At 42.5% G+C, this 20,839-nt stretch overlaps 1 long non-coding RNA gene across 1 annotated transcript; it reads right to left on the bottom strand.

Moving 5' to 3' along the window:
* Nucleotides 1-7,887: 7,887 nt before the first annotated feature.
* Nucleotides 7,888-20,528, bottom strand: LOC120872566. The gene is made up of 3 exons (XR_005723274.1): nucleotides 20,297-20,528; nucleotides 10,014-10,085; nucleotides 7,888-8,102 (listed from the first exon to the last, which is right to left on the bottom strand). It is a non-coding gene; the product is annotated as an uncharacterized LOC120872566 (long non-coding RNA).
* Between the last annotated feature and the right edge of the window lie 311 nt (nucleotides 20,529-20,839).

Here is a 20,839-nt window from a genome sequence, read left to right as displayed (position 1 = left end):
AATGTCTCTTTGTCCAGGACTTTGCCAATGATAACACACATCCTCATTTTTCTCTTGCCAGCATACTGTAAGGAAGGTAACTTTTATTTTTATCATCATTCTCATTTTGCAGTAACTTGAACTAGTCCAAGGCCATATAGGTTGTGATAGACAGACTGAATTATCACTCTAGATTCTGGCCTCTATTTGTCAACTCATATTTCTTCTCCCATTATGTCTCCTGGTCTCTAAGATCTCTTCTGAGCTCTGAAATTTGGTGGAGTAAAAGCTTCATGAGGGCAGAGACCTTAACTATTTGGCTCAGCATTCTATCTCCATTGCTTAGCACAGTGCCTGACAGGTCCAAGGAGTTCAATAAACAGTTGGTTTTTTATTAAATTGAAATCCATGCCCTCTATACATTTTATTCCCTCAAGAGTTGATGCTGAAGTGATGACTTGAATGATAATAAGCAGCTGGTGCCCAAGAAAGTGACAAACTAAAACCCTATGTGAGACCCAAGGATAAGAAATTTACATATACCCATGCCAGAGCAGCAACACAGCATCCTCAAGAGCATAGAGATTTATTCCACTTGCAAGCATCACCACTGCTGGTGAGTTGGAGTCGGGTAAAGAGGCTGGTGGGACAACCCCTGACTTCCACTCTTGCATCTTCCTTTCCCTAAAGACATCACTACAGGATGTTGGAGCTCTGAGGGTTTCCTATAATTTGCTCTAAAAAAATTCACTGGGTTTTTCCAACCTGTTAGTACTTCCTCCTAAAGCTTTAGCTTCTAAAATTGGTAAGCATTTAATTTCAGTTACAAAATTAGTTGCTTATCGGTATGACATATTAAACTGATAATCCACCCTAGAACAACCTGTTATAACTTACACAGCATTTTCACAAGATGACCATTTTATAAAGAAAGAAAGATCAGGAAATTTAAGTGTTCTGCCCTAGATTATGAAGCTAATAATTTATAACACCAAATCCAGACCTTTCAACTCAAAATGCTCCAGTCCTTACATTATAACATTGCCAATGTGACATTAGTACTTGTCTACCAAACAGTCCATGAAAACAATGGGCTGTAGAGGAAGCAGGGAAGCCGACTCACTCCTACTCAGGATCCTTCCTTTACTCATGATGGATTCCATAAACACAGTACCCTCTTTCCCAATTCCTCTTCTCAAATCCCTCCTTTATTATGCCTGCAATGGCAGTGGTGGCAGTAGCAATGTCTGTGAAATTTAAGGGTGAAACCAGAGGACCTCTCTTCTGAGCATTTTGCCTTCTTGTCAGCTTCATGAGAATATGCCCTGAATATGTACTCCCAGCATATAAAAGATTAAACTCATTATACACCCCCCCCCCGCCCCAGACTTTTTTCCTTCTGTGGTCTCTGTTCCTGGTCTGCTCAGCCACCTAGTTACCTAAGTTAGTAACCCAGAAGTCAGCATGGGCTCTCTGACTTGCTTTTCTTCCCTCCATCATACAGTGCCTAAGACTGGTTGATTCTTCCTCTGATGGCTTTTTTTGGTCTGTGCCCACATTCTGACCCTGACGCTACTTTTAAGTCCCCGTTGTATCCCTTTTGGGTTTCCGTGGTAGTCTCCTGACTGGTCTCTCTGGTGTTACCTTCCATCAGCGTCTCTACGAAATGAAGAGTGTGATGTCTGGCTTTGCTGTATGCCTGGTGGAAAGACAGGGCCAGCATAACATGCTCAAAACCCTTTCTGACAACAAGCAGATAACGCCAGTGTGTGTGTGCCTGTCCTCTCTTACCAACTTCCTCCCCACCTTCCTCTGTCCACATTTTTCTTCAAAGAAACCACACTGCTGAACGACAGCTGGACATTCTAAAGTAGGACTCTATGCCTGGTCAGTAGGAAGTGATATCCTGACCCAGACCAGAAGGAAGATCACAGGCAACAATATCGAAGAGGAAGTGGACATGACCTCAAAGCATACATTATACCCTCTTGCAGGGCAGGGGCTGGGACTCCCCCAGGAAGCTTCTCAGTGGATGTACTCAAAGCATTTGTCTGCAGCCCTTTTAGGGAGTGCCCAATCAGTTCTGAATCCTTGTTATTCTTGCTCTGTTCACAATTCCTTCCTCTCTAGGGAGCTATTACACAGCAGCGACCAGGTGAAGAAGAAGAAGCAGTGGATGCAGAGCCAGAAGGTCCCTGGTGACTGCCTGTCTTCACCTCTTAGAGCCTGTTCCCCCACCTGTTAAGTGAGAATAGTGAGCTGTAGCAGCTGTACCACCTGGGTCACAGTAAGAATTGAGATACACATAACACATAGAGGTCAGTCTTTGAGAGGGTGGGGGATAATAGTTCTGGAGTCAGAAGAGCCGGGTTTTAGAGTCAAGCTGTGCTGCTGCTGCTGCTGCTGCTAAGTCACGTCAGTCGTGTCCAACTCTGTGTGACCCCATAGATGGCAGCCCACTAGGCTCCCCCGTCCCTGGGATTCTCCAGGCAAGAATACTGCAGTGGGTTGCCATTTCGTTCCCCAATGCATGAAAGTGAAAAATGAAAGTGAAGCCACTCAGTTGTGTCTGACTCTTAGCGACTCCACGGACTATAGACTTCCAGGCTCCTCTGTCCATGGGATTTTCCAGGCAAGAGTACTGGCTACTCGGCATCTAATCTAGGCCCAGTCAGTGAGCTTCTCTGAAACTCAGTGTCTTCATCTGTTAAATAAATTAATAATACACCCTCATTCAAAGCTTGGGCTTCCTTGATGGCTCAGATTGTAAAGAATCTGCCGGCAATGCAGAACACATGGGTTCGATGCCTGGGTAGGGAAGATCCCCTGGAGAAAGGAATGACAACCCACTCCAGTATTCTTGCAGGGAAAATTCCATGGACAGAGGAGCCTGGCGAGCTGCAGTCCATGGGATTGCCAACAGTCAAACACAACTGAGCAACTAACAGACACACATTCAGAGTTCATGCAGACAAGACATTACCTGTGAATCATAGAACTCAATCATATATAGTGAGGTGATCTGATTCTAATGTATGTGGAGTGCTTTCTAGAGCACTAGATCATCTCAGGGTACACTCCACAGCCCAGCCCTGCTTCTTGCTCTTCAGAGGTTCTTGCTGGGTGTCGGCCCTCTAGGGCTCTCTGTACTGAGGCTCCCGACTCCACCTGCTGAGGGGAGAGCATGTCCCTGGGGTACCTGTGATGCTGGCCTGGAAACTCCCTGTTGAAGGGATCCTAGCATGTCTGGAGATGGTCTCTTGCCAGAGGCGGGAGGTGGGGGCGGGAGGGGATCTGGTCCCAAAAATCATTAAGTATGAATCAGGCTCCAGCCATGGTCCACGGACCACCAGACGAGGCAGATCCTGCCAGGGTGGGAGCACTTACAGAATGCCTGGGAGCATTTTGGTAAAGGTCGCCTGTTTCTACGTGACGGCGCTCGTGTGTGTGTTTCAGGGGTGAGTATGTGTGTGTACATGTACAGGTAAGAAGAGCAGACAGCGTGGCCTGTCTTTGATCCATTCAGGTCTTTCAGCCCAGTCAGCCATGCCTCCAGTGGAGGGGGGTGCAGATAGGAAGAACACTACAGTGGCATCACCAGGTCTTGGCTTCATCCTGGCCCTGCTCTCTCTCTAATAGCCTGGGCCTCAGCCACTCACCCCCTATCTTGCCCCCCCTCACAGAAGTCTGTGTGGGTCCTGGCAGGTGTCAGGGAGCAGAAAGCCCTCTCTGGAACTGGGTGGGTCCTTGTGCTTCAAGGATCCTCCAGCACAAAGAAGAGCTGTATTTCCAAAACCCAAGATTTATTTCTACCTGTAGGACTGCTACCAGCTGCACCTGCCCTGGGAAAAGCTTTGCTTCCACGACTTCCTGGAAACTGCTCTGCCAGGCCATTCAAGGTCTCGCTGAACTATAAAAGGCAGGCTAACTAAGACTTCCAATTCTCTTTGTATTGGGGTAACATAGTTGAGTAACAATGTTGTGTTCGTTTCAGGTATGGCAAGATAATTCAGTTTTATATATATATACATGTATATGTTCTTTTTCAAATTCTTTTCCCATTTAGGTTATTACAGAATAATGAGCAGAGTTTCTGCAGCATAAACCCAAAGAGCATTGCGCAGAGACACAGAGTAATTAAATTGACAAAAATTGAAGACCAAGAAAAAATATTAAAAGCAACAAGGGAAAAGCAGCATAACATGCAAGGGAACTCTCAGATGCTCGATTCTTTATGGGTCAAAAGTAAATAAATATGGGTAATTCGCTGGTGGTCCAGCGGTTAAGACTCTATAAAGACTCAACGCAGGGGATATGAATTCAATCCTTGGCTGGGGAACTAAGATCCCACATGCTGTGTGGTGCAACCAAAAAGAGAAAAAAGTAAATAAGTAGGACACTGTGACCTAAAGACAAATTTAAGAAAACGGTGATCTAAAATTGCTAGGCTTGTAAAACTAAATAAATAAACAAAAAACTCACTAAGGAGTCCATCTTTTCCTGGTAATGAGAGCAAACCAGAAGAAAGGGTGCTGGACCAGGGTGCAGGGACCATGTAGTTTTTCCCATTCTTCAGGAAAGAAGTTTTCCCAAACTTCCTAGTTTGGCCTGTTAAGTCCCTGAGGACTGGATCTTGTTTTGCTTATAAGTATCTCACTGCGCCTGTCACGTACTAGGAAGTTGATTAAAAGTAGGTACAGTAGTCTCCCCTTATCTGTGGTTTCACTTTCCAGGGTTTCACTTACCTGTAGCCAAACTTGGTCTGAAAATACTAAATGGGAAATTCCAGAAATAAGTAACTCATAAGTTTTAAGATTCGAGCTGTTTTGAGTAGCATGTAGCAATTTCATTTTATCTTGCTCTATCCTACCCAGATCGTGAACCATCCCTCTGTCCAATAACTCTATATGCTACCTGCAAAAAACCTAGTATATTTAGGGTTTGGTACTATCTGTGGTTTCAGGCATCCACTGGGTGTCTTGAAACATATCCCTGGGGATCAGGGGGTCTACTATACTTACTGGCATGATGATACATTCACAGCATATCATTGTGGGTTATAAAAGCACTCTGGACGATATGCATATATTTCTTTAGAGAAAAGACTAGAAAGATATTAATACTGTTAATAGTAATAGCATTATCTTTTTATGATGTGATTGCAAGTTACTTTAATTTTCTTCTTCTTTATTTCTACTCTATAACTTTCTATATATAACATGCACACATTGTATAATAAAAAAATGGAAACTGTACAGATTAATATACAACTTTGTTTTCAATACATCATTCAATTTCTCTTTTTGGGGGCAATCTCAGTAAACTGAAAAATAGAGATCTGGGGTTTGAGAAAAATCCAATGTTAATTCATAAAAAGATTGAAATGTTTTCAAAAATTGGCATGCAGAAGCAATCATGGAAGCTGCTTTGTTCCACGGTGATGCACAGAGCACAGTTCCATATGACCTACCAACATGCAGCAGGAACTAAGAAAGACTTCACACTCTCTACCTATTAATTCCAATCAAATTGAAAACAACTCAAATACTCAAAAATAAAGACCTGGATCACCAAATGACAGGCTGCTACACTTCAGAACCCTGAAGTATACATAAAGTCATGGCTGACTAATGGTTTTGTATGGCAGAAACCAACACAAACCAACACAATATTGTAAAGCAATTTTCCTCCAATTAAAAAATAAATTAAAAAAGTCAAGTATGCAAATTAAAGCATTTATATTAAAGAATACTAAGTTGCCTGTAGATACATATTTACAATTCTGTGAAAAGTCATGTTTATTAAGAAAGATCAAACTTCAAACAATGTAAAATGGAACAAAGTATTTTGTAGTGTTTAGTTTTACAATTTTTATAAAAGTCAAGTGGAAAATAGTGAATGTCTATATAGCAGTAATTAAATAATTCTAACATTCCTTGGAATTCCACAGAATTGTAAGCAAAATGAATAATGAAGCTAATGCTTACCTGCTTCCTGAGAAATCTGTATGCACATCAAGAAGCAACAGTTAGACTTGGATATGCAACAACAGACTGGTTCCAAATTGGGAAATGAGTACGTCAAGGCTGTATATCGTCACCCTGCTTATTTAACTTATATGCAGAGTGCAGCGTGTGAAATGCCAGGCTGGATGAAGCACAAGCTGGAATCAAGATTGCCAGGAAAAATATCAATAATCTCAGTATGCTGATGACACCACCCTTATGGCAGAAAGAGAAGAACTAAAGAACCTCTTAATGAAAGTAAAAGAGGAGAGTGAAAAAGTTGGCTTAAAACTCAACATTCAGAAAACGAAGATCATGGCATCCATCACTTCATGGCAAATAGATGGGGAAACAATGGAAATTGTGACAGACTTTATTTTGGGGGGCTCCAAAATCACTGCAGATGGTGACTGTAGCCATGAAATTAAAAGACACTTGCTCCTTGGAAGAAAAATTATGACCAACCTAGACAGCGCATTAAAAAGCAGAGACATTACTTTGCTAACAAAAGTCCACCTAGTCAAAGCTATGGTTTCTCCAGTAGTCATGTATGGATGTGAGAGTTGGACTATAAAGAAAGCTGAGCACCAAAGAATTGATGCTTTTGAACTGTGGTGTTGGAGAAGACTCTTGCAAGTCCCTTGGACTGCAAGGAGATCAAACCAGTCCATCCTAAAGGAAATCAGTCCTGAATGTTCATTGGAAAGACTGATGCTGCAGCTGAAATTCCAATACTTTGGCCACCTGATGAGAAGTACTGACTCACTGGAAAAGACCCTGATGCTGGGCAAGATTGAAGGCAAGAGAAAGGGACAACAGAGGATGAGATTGTTGAATGGCATCACCGACTCAATGGACATGAGTTTGAGTAAGCTCCAGGAGTTGGTGATGGACATGGAAGCCTGGTAGGCTGCAGTCCACGGGGTCGCAAATAGTCGGACACAACTGAGCGACTGAACTGAACTGAATGCTCCAATGCTACACTGTTGTTGGGAATGTGAAAATGTAAACTCAAGTTTTCAAAGAGTGACTTGGAAAAAACATATGTCAAATTTTTAAAGTGTCATTGTCTTCATTCCACTAATTCTATCTTAAGACTCTCATCCAAGAATAACCAAAGATCAAGAGATATTTATCTCACTATTTTTTGTGATGGGAGAAAAGAGGCATTACTAAACTGTCCGGCAGTAATGACTGGGTTGAATGGATAAACCAACAGCATAAATAACTAGGCAACCATTGAAAACACCCCACAGGGGAGTATTTAATATTATGGAAACAAAATTTCACTAGAACATGCAAATATTAGATCACCAAACATTCCACATAATTGCAGTTTTGTTTGTTTTTAATACTAGGAAGAATGTAAGGGCTTCCCTGGTGGCTCAGACTGTAAATAATTTGCCCGCAATGTGGGAGACCCAGGTTCGATCCCTGGGTTGTGAAGATCCCCCGCAGAAGGGAATATCTACCCACTCCAGTATTCTTGCCTGGAGAATCCCATGGGAGGAGCCTGGCAAGCTATAGCCCATGAAGTCACAAAGAGTCATAAACCAAAACATTGATAAGGGTGGTTTCTAGGTGGTGGAATGACGGGTAGTTTTAATTCTCTCACATTTCTTCTAACTTCTAAATTTTTTATAATAAACATACATTACTTTCCAGTTAATGATTGTTCAAAATAGGTAACAGGTAGAATTGTGAGGTGGAGTCTTTATTTCTCATTCAATGGAAGATAAGAGTGTCATCTGCAAGTCCTTCTGAACCTATCTGTAAGCAAACCCCTTCTCTCCTCCACCCCTCCATGATATACAAGAAAATCCCTCAGAGCAATCCAGGTTCCTGGCAACACATATACACTTGCACATGTATGTACACACACACACACACACACACACACACACACATTTGACTGGATGTTCCTGGTGGGAGGAGTGTTGCCCAGAGAGCAGGGACCCTTCTGCAGCCCCAGCCCACATCGCTGTTTGTAAGCCCTTAGGCAATGCATGCCCTTTCCCTGGGCCCCAATAAATGAGTGAATTGGATTGGAATATCTTTAAAGACACTCTGCACTTGGTGCTGTTTCATTCCGGAGGATATGGTCCTGGATGGGAAGATCTGTAAGGGAAAGGGAAATAAATCTCCTTCGTGGTACTGTCCCCAACCTCTGGATCCCTTTTCGTCTTTGGATTTGAAGTGAAGAAGGAGCTCTTGAGGCTCCTCTCTGGAGGTTTGGGGTGGGGTTCAGTTCAATTCAGTTCAGTCCAGTCGCTCAGTCGTGTCCGACTCTGCGACCCCATGAATCGCAGCACACCAGGCCTCCCTGTCCATCACCAACTCCCGGAGTTCACTCAGACTCACGTCCATCGAGTCGGTGATGCCATCCAGCCATCTCATCCTCTGTTGTCCCCTTCTCCTCCTGCCCCCAATCCCTCCAGGGGATTTTCAAAAGCGAGTTCTCAGAAATTGTGGGGATGATGAAAAGGCTTTCTAAGTTTGGGTTAAAGTCCTGGAAGATGTGAACAGGACTTTGCTGGGCAACAGGACTTTACTGCCGGCAGATCCTCAGGTCAGCCCTCTCGGAATCCCTTGTTTCAGTATCATGCCTGGGAGGCACGGGGAGTGTGGCAGGGCTCCAGGGAGCAGGCGGAACCCTGCAGGAATGGCAGCTGCTGCTCTGGAGCTGGAGCCCTGGAGCTCAGCTGACTGCCCTCTTCTAGGCTGGGATGCCTTTACTCTGGACCTCTTCCCAAGATGGCTAGTGTCAGTCTAGGATCTGAGGATCTATCTTCTCAGAGTCTCAGTTTCCTCATCTGTGAGTGAACTAGGTCCTCTCCAAGACTGGCCTCAAATAAAAGCCCTCCATTTGAATATTATAAGCCCTTCTGGTTGTTTGGCTTATATAGAGCATGTGCATTACGTTGATGCTGCCCATTAATGGTGCACTGAATGTGAGTTCTCTCCTCCTATGTGAATAGTGGAACATTTCAAGCTGCATGAAGCTTCCAGACCTTCATGTGTCTTCCTCCTGTGTCCCAGAAGAGCAGTCCAGGCATTGTACCTCACTGATGTAGCAGCTGAGTTTTGTTTCTTACTGTTTTTCCTGCACATTTTAATTTCTTTTGCATTTCTTTCTTCTTCTTTTTTTTTTTTAAATTGGTGCATTGTTTATAAGATAGAGGCCATCAAATTTTCCCTACCTCTTCTAGATAAGGGAACAGGAAACAACCAATTTAATATTGACAGACTCTATGGCCCAAGATACTCTGGCGTAAAGTCCAAACTTGAATTTTCATTCAAGTTGGATATCTAGAAATTGGCAATCACTTTAAAAATTAAATAGGAGTCCCAGTCCATATTTGCTACATACAAAGGCAGTTTTGAGGTTGCATATAAGAAATGAAGTATTAAATAGGAATTGTATGCTGGGAACCTGTGTAGGAATTCCGCCCTCCAGTCAGGCTCAGTCCTCCATTCCAGGAGACTCACGAGGTTGAGAGGGCTCCACCCAGGGGAGGTGTCTGCCTGGACTGGAGAGAAAAACAGGCTCATCTGGTGGTGTGCTCATTGTCAGTCTGCTGCTCCCAGAAAGCATGCTAATGGCCTTCAGGGGATGCAAACTTCATGTGTAAACAGGTCTCTGGTCTACTAACAAGACCTTGACTATGGACTGTTTACAATCTCACCTTCCAGTCTGGGAGGGATAGCATTCAAGGTACTATAGGACCCTAGGTCTCAGTGTTTCCATTGTCATCCACCTTCCATCAACTGGGTAGAAAAGTCATTCTATCCTCAGATGAAGTTGACGGATCATTATTTCATTCTAGTGCCAAAGCTGGGTAACAGGTGAGACTTGCTCCTTGAAGAGCTCATTCAGGGAGGGTCATAGTGCTGGCTCTGGACCAGGCTGCCTGGTTTTGAATCCTGCATCCTCCTCTTTCTAGTTGGGAAAGCCTGGGCAAATCACTTAACTTTTCTGGTCCCCTGTTACCTAGTCTATAAAATGGAAATAATAACAACAACACTTACCTCATTCAGTTGTTGTAAGAATTAATAGTGCCTGGCACAAAGTCAGCAAGCAGTAAATGTCAGCTATCCCTGCTAATGAGACAGAGAGACTGTCCGTAGTGAAAGTACAACACACTATGTTTTGTGCATTACTAGAAGGGTTCAGGCTAGAAATGATGGACTTTAGAGGCTTTACAGAAGACTCTTGATCACTTGGGGCTCTATCAGAGAAGCGGGACCACTGTGTGCGGTGCAGAATTAGAGATCCATTATCAGGCCTCAGTCCTCACAGTTATAGGATCCACCTGTCCAGTTGAGGTAAGGCAGTTGCTTCAGAGTTTGGCGCTAGACTTGGAATCAGCAGGTCAGGTGATTAGGAAATAGAAATGGGCATGAAGTCGGGAGCAGTGTGATGATGGACTGCAACCTTCAAGGACCACCTGGGGTCCATTTCCACCTCTCATTGCCTTTAAGTGATGATCTTGGAGGAGAAGCTGGCCTCCCGTATGAAGCCCTACCTCCTGGCCCAGGGCTCAGAGGCACTACGACAGCTCTGATGGGAACTGGAGAAGCCAAGGACTCAGCCAGTGCCTCACTCTAACATACGGTGCTCTACACCAACCTTCTATATATTATAACAGTATAATAGCTTCACTTCTATATTCCAAATATTGTGAAAGTTATCTCTTGTAGCCAACACTACTATGTAAAGGGAGTCTGGGAACATAATTCCAGCTTAACTAAGTTACCCCAGAACAAATCCACCACAGTCCCATAGAGGAAGTAATGAAATTGGTTCTGAAAGAGCGTTTGCCACAAGGGGAAAGGGGAAGAATATCCCAGACCCAGAGAACATGAGCATGAAAGGTCTGGTGTGTTCAGGATGTTCATAATGGGGCAGCATACAGTGTTTTTGTTCCTAAACCATAGAACCTGTCAAATGTAACCATGAGCCACTGCAGAATGAGGAAATACAGATCTATCTATCCATTCAGTTATAATTTTTCATTAAACAAAGAATGACTTCTTTTCCTTTTTGGCTAATGTCTCACCCACTACCAAGGCAATTAGACAACAGCAGTGAAAGAAGCATTGAGCCTAAAGCCAGGAGACCTGAGCTTTAGGTCTCCGAGACCAAGGCCTTGTCCCACACTCTATGGGTGACCTTGGACAACCCTCCTACCCTCTGAACGCCAGTAACCTCATCTCTAAAGGGAGAAATTTGAGACAAAGCAATAGCCAGCTCTCTGAAGTCATTTCAAACTTTGACGTTCTCTGATTTTCAGGCAAGTACCAGGAGACAGAATGGGCACAGATATTTCATTCTGGTTAAAGCCAAAACAAAACGCAAGGCCCTTTGCGATGTCACTTGACTGTTATCTCTAGAGCCTGGAGGCAGGCACAGACTCCTCAGTGGGAGGAGAGTCAATGCAGCCTCCCATGACTGTTTCTGGGGTCTAGGTTAGACATGAGTTGGGTGTCCAAAGTCATGTCAGGACTAAAGTGTGCTTGTTTTGGTAATACTAGCCTTGCAGTATGCCAGAAGCATGGGCTGTCAAAGAATGTTTGATGAAAGAACCTGTAATCTGGTAACCCAGTTTCTCCATAGATTTGGAAACTGATGTATGGGTCACTTTGAGAAGACACTATACAGATTCCTGTCTTAGGGGAAACTATGAATCTGCAAAAGTTTCTTCCAGCCCACTCTAATCTTGCCCTATATTCCTGGGAGGACTACAGGACTGAATAAGAGGGAAGGGACCAGGACAAAAGCCTGGTGTCTGGTACGTGTTTGAAGTGACATAAATACTAAACAAAGAAGCAATCTCCTCACCTTTTATCTTGTGGCAATATTAATAAGTATTTTGATTGAAATATTTCTAGACATAGGTATCCCCCTCTCTTTAAAATTCCTGGGGGAGAGAGATGATATGGGGAGGGAGTTCAGGACTGGGAACTCATGTACACCCGTGGTGGATTCATGTCAACGTATGGCAAAACCAATACAGTACTGTAAAGTAAAATTAAATATATATATATAATTCATATGAATAAATTTTACCCATTTAATGTAAAAATAAATAAATAAAATAAAATTAATTAAAAAATACATATACAGATACAAACAACAAAAAATAAAATAAAATAAAGATAACTGTCAACTCAGAATGCTATTTATAATATATGTGGCAGAAATCTGATATTCTTAATAAATAGCATCTACAAATCTGTAAAAAAATAAAATAAAATAAAACAAAATTCCTGGGGAATGTCAGACTAAAGCTTCACATTCTTTGCCTGTTTCCAAAGATGTTCTTTGTGGGAATGCAGGGAAGCTATGATGTTGTTCTTTGTGGAACCCAATAAAATGCAGATACAGTTAATTTCTCTCTCTTATGGTAAGTCACTTTTGCTCAGACAACAAGGCTGTGTTTTATCATGCAAATTTTTGATTGTGAAAATTCATGTAGGCTTTGGAGTCAGAAAAACTAACTTCAAATCTGAGCTTTACTACTCGTGTGTATACTAGGAAAGTTATTTCATCTCTGAGCCTTGGTGCTTCCTTCTGATTAAAAAAAAAAGGCAGGATAACACTGGTTGCTTAAAGATCTTAAATAAGATGCTGTATATAAACTGTGGGAAATATTCAATAAATATTATTTATTTTTCTGTTCTGCTTTTAAAAGTAAAAATGATAAAGAGATCATATTTCTGAGTTCTCCTATTGCTACTTGCCTGTTATTCATTTATTTGTTGTGTTAATATGCTTGTAACCAGACAAGTGATAACAGGCACAAAGAGCTTGAGGGGGAAAAAAGTTATGGAAAAAAATAAAACTGAACTTAGTTATTATTTTTTTGTATGCAAATTGCTGAAAGACACTGTTACTATGTTTTGGATGCAGAGTCCATTTATCCCTTATAGGCTGAGAAATCTTGAGGTATATCATGGTAGCAGTCAATTTCTGGCTTCAAAGGATCACAGTTTAGGCATGACAAAGCTCTGAGTCTTGTCTCCTAGACACATGGGCCATCAGAACTGAAAGGTTCTTAGATGTCACCCAGCAAAACCCTTCCATGAAGTGGAAGACTGAGACTCTCAGAAAGGGAAGTGAGTAGCCCCAGATCTCTGACATAAAGCAAGGACTGAAATTTAAGTCTTCTGACTCCTCATCCAGTAACAGTGTGTTGCTTCAGAGCCTTTGCTGATTCATCATGAAATCTTGGGAAATATCGTTGTTTTCTCTCTACTGATCTTTCTATGAAGCAAAAGATGGCAAGGATAACTCATGATCCATACCTCATGGGGGTGCCTGTGGATTAGTCACACCCAGGCTGCAATAAGCATTCAGCTCCCTGGAGTTGGGCGCAACCATTAACTACTTATAAAAAACACCTGAGTATTACAAAAGGCGCTGTTTTCTAATTCTCAGGTTGAAGGACCCTCCTTCGATGCAGTGGGGAGAAACAATGGTGTGGTCCATGAATGTGCTGAGTAACCCACCTGCCTTCTCTCAATTCCATTACACACACCTGTAAATGGAAGAGCATGGTCCAGAGAATCCCGAGCTTCCTTCTAGCCCTAATAGTCTAACATTTCATCAGTTTCTTCAAATTAGGACCTGATTATGGGCTGACTGACTATACTTCTGAGCAATACGGACCCTGACCACCTAGAATCACTAGCTAGAAACTCACCAAAGTTAATGAATGAGAATGAAATTGAAAGTAAGAAAGGAAAATTGTGTAGATATTTAAAGCATTGCTTATCTGGTCTATAATCACAACCATGTAAGAAAACACTCAGTTCTCTTAAACTTGAAGATTTCCAATCACTGGTAAGAAGTATTCCATGGTTCTCATCTGTCTTCTTTCTCAGGGTAAACACTTTCCATGGACTCAATCTGTGGATCTATATTGATAAACAGTAGTGAAAAGCTAGGCTAAGTGGGTCCAGGTTAGGATTTAAGACAAGGTTTTTGTCTTTATCCAATTTTACTTTCTCCCAGGATGAAAGACAGCATAGGGGAGAGCTACAAGCCCTGACCAGGGATTTGGGGAAGTCGTTCACTGGCTGGCTGTGTTAGCCTTGGTCTTGCATGTTCCACTCTGAGCCTTGGTTTCCTCCTCTGTATGAGAAAGAGCTTGGGTTAGATCTCCTTGAAGTTTATTTAAGGGCTAACATTCCACTATTTTGCTTACCTGAGTTTTTAGAGCAGAGTCCCCAGTCTTTAGCATCCTTGACCAATCTTTGTCTCACAGCCCAGAGACCCCCATCTCTTTTCCCTCAAGGGTTCCAGCACAGGGGTTCTCTTAAATCCATTTGCAACTCATATCTGTTTCATTACAATGAGTATTTGTGTTCCAATAATTTCTTAAAAGCTTGCAATAACTAAAGCCAAAAACATTCCTCAAGGAGTTGCAGTTAAAGATGCATTAATGGTAGAGGGTAAAGACAGGAGGGGAAAAAAGTTCAGAGATGGAGAAGGGGGACTCAGCTTTCCCTTCAAAAGGTAAAGACACAAGCTGTCACAGCTCTGGTACCCTGAAACTGCTGAGTTGACAATGCCTTATTGACATCACCTCTCTCTGCTGCTGCTGCTGCTGCTGCTTCTGCTGCTAAGTCGCTTCAGTCGTGTCCGACTCTGTGCAACCCCATAGACGGCAGCCCGCCAGGCTCCCCCGTCCCTGGGATTCTCCACGCAAGAACACTGGAGTGGGTTGCCATTTCTTTCTCCAATGCATGCAAGTGAAAAGTGAAAGTGAAGTCGCTCAGTCGTGTCCGACTCTTAGCGACCCCATGGACTGCAGCCCACCAGGCTCCTCCGTCCATGGGACTTTCCAGGCAAGAGTACTGGAGTGGGATGCCATTGCCTTCTCCGTCACCTCTCTCTAGCCTCAGTTTAATATGTTCCCGCAAGGAATCCTTCATCTGTGAAGACAAGCACAATTTGACACATTCATAGAAACTTTTTTAAAAAGAAGCCTAATGAGTTCACTCTCATTTTAAAGACCTGGGAATTAAGCTGTGGATGAAGAGTTAAAATTTCACCAGCTTGAGCTGTACAGCAGGCAAGCCCCCACTGAACGACTGAGAAGTGACTGTGCCAACAGCAATGGGCAAAGTTCTTCAGGTTGAAAGGTTTGTTTTGGAAAAGAACCCCCCAAATTCAGATGCTCTTGCTGAAGCTTATCTGATTTATTGAAGCTGGGAATGGGGGCTGCAGGGGCATTTGTGGAGCCTACCAAACCTAAGATGTGCTCCACTGTCCCTGCTTTGTTTTCTAATTTATTTATTTTTAATTGGAAGATAATTGCTTTACAATATTATGTTGGTTTCTGCCACACATCAACATGAATCAGTCATAGGTACACATATGTCCCCTCCCTTATAACCTCCTTCCCACCTCCCACCTCATCCTAGCCCTCTAGGTTGTCACAGAGCACTGAGTTTGAGCTTCCTGCATCATACAGCAAATTTCCACTGACTGTTTCACATATGGTGATGCATATGCTTCAATGCTGGTCTCTTTGTTCATCCCACCCTCTCCTTCCCCCACTGTGTCCACAAGTCTGTTCCCTAAGTCTGCATCTCCCTTACTGCTCTGCAAATAGCTTCATTACTACCATCTTTCTACATTCCTTCAGTTCAGTTCACTTCAGTTGCTCAGTCGTGTCTGACTCTTTGGGACCCCATGGACTGCACCACGGCAGGCCTCCCTGTCCATCACCAACTCCCACAATTTACTCAGACTCATGTCCATCAAGCCGGTGATGCCATCCAACCATCTCATCCTTTCTCATCCCCTCCTCCTCCCACCCTCAATCTTTCCCAGCATCAGGGTCTTTTCAAATGAGTCAGTTCTTCACATCAGATGGCCAAAGTTTTGGAGTTTCAGCTTCAGCATCAGTCCTTCCAATGAACATTCAGGACTGATTTCCTTTAGGATGGACTGGTTGGATCTCCTTGCAGTCCAAGGGACTCTCAAGAGTCTTCTCCAACACCACAGTTCAGAAACATCAATTCTTCGGCGCTCAGCTTTCTTTATAGTCCAACTCTCACATCCATACATGACCACTGGAAAAACCATAGCCTTGACTAGGCGGACCTTTGTTGGCAAAGTAATGCCTCTGCTTTTTAATATGCTGTCTAGGTTGGTCACAATTTTTCTTCCAAGAAGCAAGTGTCTTTTAATTTCATGGCTGCAATCACCATCTGCAGTGATTTTGGAGGCTCCCAAAAATAAAGTCTGCCACTATTTCCCCAGCTACTTGCCATGAAGTGATGGGACTGGATGCCATGATCTTAGTTTTCTGAATGATGAGCTTTAAGCCAACTTTTTCACTCTCCTCTTTCACTTTCATCAAGAGGCTCTTTAGTTCTTCACTTTCTGCCATAAGGGCAATGTCATCTGCATATCTGAGGTTATTGATATTTCTCCCAGCAATCTTGACTCCAGCTTATGCTACATCCAGCCCGGCGTTTCTCATGATGTACTCTGCATATAAGTTAAATAAGCAGGGTGACAATATATAGCCTTGATGTACTCCTTTTCCTGTTTGGAACCAGTCTGTTGTTCCATGTCCAGTTCTAACTGTTGCTTCCTGACCTGCATACAGATTTTTCAAGAGGCAGGTCAGGTGGTCTGGTATTCCCATTTCTTTTAGAATTTTCCACAGTATATTGTGATACACACAGTCAAAGTCTTTGGCATAGTTCATAAAGCAGAAATAGATGTTTTTCCAGAACTTTCTTGCTTTTTCAATGATTCAGCAGATGTTGACAATTTGATCTCTGGTTCCTCTCCCTTTTCTAAATCCAGCTTGAACATCTGGAAGTTCACAGTTCACTTATTGCTGAAGCCTGGCTTGGAGAATTTTGAGCATTACTTTACTAACATGTGAGATGAGTGCAATTGTGTAGTAGCTTGAGCATTCTTTGGCATTGCCTTTCTTTGGGATTCGAATGAAAATTGACCTTTTCCAGTCCTGTGGCCACTGCTGAGTTCTCCAAATTTACTGGCATATTGAGTGCAACACTTTCACAGCATCATCTTTCAGGATTTGGAATAGCTCAACTGGAATTCCATCACCTCCACTAGCTTTGTTTGTAGTGATGCTTTCTAAGGCCCACTTGACTTCCCATTCCAGGATGTCTGGCTCTAGGTGAATGATCACACCATCGTGATTATCTGGGTCATGAAGATTTTTTTTGTATAGTTCTTCTGTGTATTCTTGCCACCTCCTCTTAATATCTTCTGCATCTGTTAGGTCCATACCATTTCTGTCCTTTATTGAGCCCATCTTTGCATGATATAGTCTCTTGGTATCTCTAATTTTCTTGAAGAGATCTCTAGTCTTTCCCATTCTGTTGTTTTCCTCTATTTCTTTGCACTGATCACTGAGGAAGGCTTTCTTATCTCTCCTTGCTATTCGTTGGAACTCTGCATTCAAATGGATATATCTTTCCTTTTCTCCTTTGCTTTTCACTTCTCTTCTTTTCGCAGCCATTTGTAAGGGCTCCTCAGACAAGGCTTGTTTGCATTTCTTTTCCATGGTGATGGTCTTGATCCCTGTCTCCTGTACAATGTCATGAACCTCCGTCCATAGTTCATCAGGCACTCTGTCTATCAGATTTATTCTCTGAAATCTATTTCTCACTTCCAGTGTATAATTGTAAGGAATTTGATTTAGGTCATACCTGAATGGTCTAGTGATTTTTGCTACACTCTTCAAATTATGTCTGAATTTGGCAATAAGGAGTTCATGATCTGAGACACATTCAACTTCTGGTCTTGTTTTTGCTGACTCTATAAAGCTTCTCTATCTTTGGCTGCAAAGAATATAATCAATCTGATTTCGGTGTTGACCATCTGGTGATGTCCATGTGTAGAGTCTTCTCTTGTGTTGTTGGAAGAGGGTGTTTGCTATGACCAGTGTGTTCTCTTGGCAAAACTCTGTTAGCCTTTGCCCTGCTTCATTCTGTACTCCAAGGCCAAATTTGCCTGTTACTCCAGGTGTTTCTTGACTTCCTACTTTTGCATCCCAGTCTCCTATAATGAAAAGGACATCTTTTTTGGGTGTTAGTTCTAGAAGGTCTTGTAAGTCTTCATAGAACCACTCAACTTCAGCTTCTTCAGCATTACTGGTCGGGGCATAGACTTGGATTACCATGATATTGAATGGTTTGCCTGGGAAATGAACAGAGATCATTGTGTCATTTTTGAGATTGCATCCAAGTACTGAATTTCAGACTCTTTTGTTGACTATGATGGCTACTCCATTTTTTCTAAGGGATTCTTGCTCACAGTAGTAGATATAATGGTCATCTGAGTTAAATTCACCCATTCCAGTCCATTTTAGTTCACTGATTCCTAAAATGTCAGCATTCACTCTTGCCATCTCCTGTTTGACAACTTCCAATTTGCCTTGATTCATGGACCTAACTTTCCAGGTTCCTATGCAATATTGCTCTCTACAGCATCGGACCTTGCTTCCATCACTAGTCACATCCACAACTGAGTGTTGTTTTTGCTTTGGCTCCATCTCTTCTTTCTTTCTGCAATTATTGATATACAATATTTGTTTTTCTCCTTTTGATTTACTTCACTCTGTACAAAATAAGCTCTAGGGTCATCCACCTCATCAGTATTGACTCAAACATGTTCCTTTTTATAGCTGAGTAATATTCCATTGTGTATATGTGCCACAACTTCTTTATCCATTCATCTGTTGATGGGCATCTAGTTGCTTCCATGTCCTAACTATTGTAAACAGTGCTGCAGTGAACAGTGGAGTATGTGTGTCTCTTTCAATTATATTTTCCTTAGGGTATATGCCCAGTAGTGAGATTGTTGGGTCATATAATTTTATTCCTAGTTTTTTTTTTTTTTAAGGAATCTCCACACTGTTCTCCATAGTGGCTATATCAATTTACATTTCCACCAACAATGCAAGAAGGTTCCCTTTTCTCCACACTCTCTCCAGCATTTATCAGTTGTAGATTTTTCGATGATTGCCATTTTGACAATGTGTGTGAGGTGATACCTCATTGTCATTTTGATTTGTATTTCTCTAATAAAGGGTGATGTTGAGCATCTTTTCGTGTGTTTATTAGCATCTGTCTGTCTTTTTTGGAGAAACCCTACCTTTGCTTTTAAGCTTAGGAGTATTTTGAGGGGAAATCTAATCCATGTATTTCAAGTCCTTTGCATTTGAATGCATGGAAATGCTAGTTGGTGAGAAAACAAATCAGATGGCTAGGTGACTGCTAAATAGTAGGGAAACTCTCTAAGCAGAAATGCACCAAAGAATGGAGAAGAATCATTTCCCCAAGTGCAGCAGAGAATGAGCAAGAAAAATAGTGGATACAGACCAAATGGCAGAACACAGCCAAGTCTATGACCCCACATAGAAATAGGAGGATAGTACAGAGAACTCTGAAGTTAGATTTAGAAAACTGTGGCTTAAATTTCTTTATCAAGTTTCCTCATCTATAAAATGGCTATTTTCATCAACAATTCCTTTTCCATGTAGTTATGAAGATATAATAATGTTTATTAAAATTCATTGTTCTATGCCTGTCACATAATAGGCATAAATATTTAGGAATAAATATTTATTATGTTTTTAATATTTCATTTAAGTTCAAGGCAAATCCTGATTCCTGTGTGTGTTCCCCAAACTGGTTTATCCTGTCTCCCACCCTCAAATCCTAATTGTCACCCTGAAAGTAGCAAGAAGTACACTCTCCCTGAAAAACAATATAAATTGGCTCATAGGTTTTGTTTTGTTTTGTTTTGTTTTCCACACCAAACAGCATGATTTCAAAATGCTCAAAAAATCAGAGCCAAAGCAAATTCCCTCTCTGTACCCCCCAACACAGACACGCACACACACGAACTTTTAAACCCTGGAAATCAGATGAGAGAGAGAGGCCAGCCTTCCATTGCTTCACATCGTATACATACATACATATATATACATACATATATATATATATATTGAGTTCACGTTGCAAACACAAGGTGCACTGTCAAAAGTGCCTTGGGCAAAGTTTGTACTCTGCTTTGAATTCAAACTTTTGTTTACCAAGGCAGTAAACCGGTCCTCTGCTGCTCCAGGTGTAAAGCTATTATGAAAAGGCCTGTTTGTATTTCACCCCACCTCAGATGTACGGTATGTGGGACTCCCGCACTGTAAGAGCAGCCGGGATTTATTTACAGACAGGGGCACCCAAGCAGGTACGGGTGTCGTCAGGCTGGGAAAGGCTGGGCCCTGGCAGAGAGGGGCCACCTCACTCACCTCTTCCTCTTCACAGGCCCCTCAATCGCCAGCATTTGCCTTCTCTGCGTTGGCAAATAACCCAGCCTACAGGTGACCCTCCAGGGCCTTTGATATCTCTGTTTAGACAAGTTATTAATACATCCTCTTGGGCTTTTTGTCCTCAGCTTTCCAGCCGACCCATTCCTGACACACTTTGTACAGCCAGGAGAGGGTGGAGAAAAGCAGTAGCTGCCGAAACTTTTGCACCAATCCCGGGCCCGAAAGTCTCCACGGTGTTCCTTCCTCCTCATTCTTGCAGGTTGTCACACCCTGATGGGTTATCTGAGGCCTGGGGTGGGTGGAAGGAAACTTTCACCCAAATTTCTGACTGAGCTAAATGGCCTGGAACCCACTCTCAACTGTCTGCTGCAATCTTGGCACGGGAAGGAGGAAAGAATGTATGGAAAAGGGCAGACTCAGACTGCCAGGGCCGTTAGCCTGGGCAAGTGGCAGAGTCGCTGAGGGGTTCCAGCCGCGCTGTGGCCTCCAGGCAGGTCTGAGACCACCCAGAAACTTATACTA

The sequence above is a fragment of the Oryx dammah genome, unplaced genomic scaffold (assembly GCF_014754425.2).
Source record: "Oryx dammah isolate SB20612 unplaced genomic scaffold, SCBI_Odam_1.1 HiC_scaffold_2, whole genome shotgun sequence".
In the NCBI taxonomy this organism is placed as follows: domain Eukaryota; kingdom Metazoa; phylum Chordata; class Mammalia; order Artiodactyla; family Bovidae; genus Oryx; species Oryx dammah.
This window is presented reverse-complemented; position numbering and strand designations above follow the sequence as displayed.